This window comes from Amphibalanus amphitrite, unplaced genomic scaffold (assembly GCF_019059575.1).
Source record: "Amphibalanus amphitrite isolate SeventyFive unplaced genomic scaffold, NRLGWU_Aamphi_draft 001327F_arrow, whole genome shotgun sequence".
Lineage (NCBI taxonomy): Eukaryota > Metazoa > Arthropoda > Thecostraca > Balanomorpha > Balanidae > Amphibalanus > Amphibalanus amphitrite.
This window is the reverse complement of record NW_024882820.1, coordinates 163,386-166,817: the sequence shown is the minus strand read 5'-3', so window position 1 is coordinate 166,817 and position 3,432 is coordinate 163,386.

Here is a 3,432-nt window from a genome sequence, read left to right as displayed (position 1 = left end):
GTCGAAAACAAACTCTAAAAACATGTAAAAACATCTTTGTCGATGATATCACGATCGTATCACACTGCCTTTGCGTGTTTACCCAAAATTTCTATAGATATAGAGCCTTGGATGTAGATATATAGGTACTCACCTATCGTTATCGCCAAGCTTATCGCCACGAGCGGTTTGTTTATTCCCGTCGCCTTGGCAACGCTTCCTTTGTAAACCATTGGCGACAATGGCAACAATGAACCAATTCAGGCCATTGCGCTAATATATCGATCACCCGGAGGTCGATGGATGGAGGTGCTGGCCAATCGGGAACATGCCATATGTAGAAAACCGTTTTGTCTGCCTTGCTTATGGCAAGACGGCAAGCTGTTTTAGCTGTTTCACGCCACGCATTTAGCCATTTAGACTTTAGAGCGTAATCCTGGAATGTCTTAGGTACATTGGTTCCATTATTCTTGCAATTCTTTTCAATTCTATGCGAATAGCTAAACCCAGGCTGGCGTCTGCTCCCTCTCTTATCCCGCGCCCCATGGGGAGGGGAAACTCAGGAAGGCTGAAACGCCCCCCCCCCCTGTCTTTTTTTCGTAGATATATCTACCAGTAAAACGCCTTTTGGGCGAAGAACGAGCGAGCGAGATATTGAGCCCTGCACGTGCAGAAGGGCGAGAGGGTACTTCCAAAGTAAGAGTAGTAAAGTAATCTTGCTTCCAACGGGCTTGCATGCAAAGCACCCTTCTAACCGGTCGCTAGCGGTGTAGCAAATTTGAACGCAATCGGCCCAGCCGTTCCTGAGATCTGGAAGCGGCATTCTGCACGTGCGCACGTGCAAACGGGGTCCAAAATGACTTTTGCACGGCACCCTACTAACCGGTCCCCAACCGTGTACCAAATTTGAGCGCAATCGGCCCAGCCGTTCTCGAGATCTGGAAACGCCCCCTGCACGTGAGCACGTGCAGTAGCACCCTAACCGCAACACATGGGAATGCATTGCCTGGTGGGTGCCTACCTGTATGCCAAGTTTCAGCGAAATCGCCCCAGTAATTACCGAGTTACTGAAATGGGAACAAATTTGGCACCTCTTATTGTTGTATTTTGCACGTGCAGTGGGGGTCACTCACATAGATGAAGAGTATCCGACCTTTGGTAGAAGGGATGCAGCTACCCTAAATGACCGCAAGACAATCGCTCAAGCCGCTGCTGAGATATGGGCCTCTCAAAATCATTACTTTTGCAAAACTGCTTGAACACACTTGACTTTTCACGTGGCACGTGCCACGGCGGTCACTGAGATGTATAAAAAGTAGTCAATTACGGGGTAGAAGGGATGGGGCATACCCAGCAAAAAAGACCGCAGGCCAATCGGTCCAGCGGTTGCTGAGATATAAGCCTCTCAAAAGCGTTACAGGGCGGGCCGGGCCGGGCCGGGCCGGGCCGCTCATACTGAGATTTTTCCGTTATATTGAAAAGACTTCGCTTCGCTCGCTGCGCTCGCTCGCTCGTAATTAAACGACTGCAGGTATCATCACCAAACTTAAAACTTTTAGGACTCTTCTGGGTATCATTTTTACACTGTGACCAAAAAAGTATTCCAAGGGCTTTGATAGGTTGGCCACAAATGACGTCAGAATGACGTCATGTTCTGCCATTTTCGGCCCCCCAAAAAGGTTTAGCGGGAAGAGCTGTCAGGCCTGCAGCTTTGAAGATAGGTAGGTACAGGAAAATATTCCTGACATAAAAGGTGTAGAATTAGCACGGCTTTAAAACTGTCATCTCTGATTTTCGAAGTTTTTTTTTATATAGCAAACAAAAAATCCAAGTTTTTCCGATTTCGATAAAACGGAATAACTATATATTAGTCCCTACCGTTTTCTATCTAAATACCAAATTTGAGATCGATAACTCTTTTTGGCCAAGGTATAGCGAAAAAACTGTTCAACATTGATGACGTCAAATTTTCAAACTCCATTTTTAGCAATTACATATATACGACGTAGCGCGAAACAAAGACCACTATTAGACTCCCCGTGACGAGCTGTATCGAATCAATACCCATTTTATGCAAAACTAACAAATTCGAAATTTATTAGAAGGAAATTCGAAATTTGACCTAATTTGACCTGACCTTCACCAGAACTTAATTTAAACTGGCCCTAAAGGCTGCCTAACCAACATAATCGTAGGTTGTCGTTATCGTATAAAATGAGCCATAAAACATGTATCACACCACACTTGATTGTGACCCCCAGTGACCTGATCTCTGTGACCTGACCTGATATCAGTGACCTCAAATAGCAAAATATGTGTTTGACGAATAATTCTCCATCGATGATTTTCAGTGACACGCCTTTTACTCGATTTTCCAACACATTTCTTGGAATGCCTGTAAACGGTGAAAGTGCGACCTTTGAGCCTGTCCTGTGACGTCATCGGTTGGACCGAGGTCAATGAAATTAGGTCACAACGTAGTAATTTTGAAAATCGGCCGGTAATCTTTCGAGATCTTAGGGGGCTAAACGACCCCCCCCCCTCCTCTTACGGGTGGCAGGGTCCGCCGATAGTCCTACGGGGCGCGGGTTAAACTCAAGGTCGAATTATTTGGTAATATGAAATGTGACACAATTTAATTACTTTTAAAGGGACTATCCCACCTTCTAAAATGTTGTTAAAACCAGTTAAATTGTGCCCGACTTTATAGATTGGATGACCAGGAACACGGTTCTGGCATTTATTTTTCATTAAACATCTTAGGCTTCCCATATTCCAAACACAAACTTTCAAATATATGTGACGTCACAGCCCAAAATTACCTCCTTCCCCAGGCCACATTACTGTCATAAAGCTGATTCTTTTTACTCTGTAGGCACCACAACAAAGTTCAGACCAAGTTTAAAGCGATTTTTCAACGAACAAACCCATTTAAATCAGAATGACTAAACGAGGTGACGTCACACATAACGGTCGCTCCATGTTGAAGATAGGGCCTTGTACAAGGCCCATTTTCAAATGAAGGGAACGAATTTCTTCAACACCAAGAGGCCGCGGGGGTTGCAACCTAGATAGATAGTGGTTTCTGAACCTTGCCGCACACTTGGCTATCTCAACTCAAACCCCATGTTAAAGGTGGGATAGTCCCTTTAATGGATTATAACACAAGAAAGCAGCATAATAATGATAACACTCGATACCACTCGTTAAGGAGTGCGGGACTACGACCGTCTCCCGCTCGATGTCAGCGTACGCAGCTTTAGGCGTCAACTCAGCTGAAATGCCTACTGCGAGGGCAGAATAGCAACTCGTAGGTCGCGTGAAGTGAAGTGAAGTGACGTGAGACAATGAAACCCCATGTTTTATGGATTTGTGGTGAATAAAGAATCTATCTATCTATCAGTTACGGAGGATGCACTCGCTCTCAATAACCCCATTCAAGTCACAACCGTC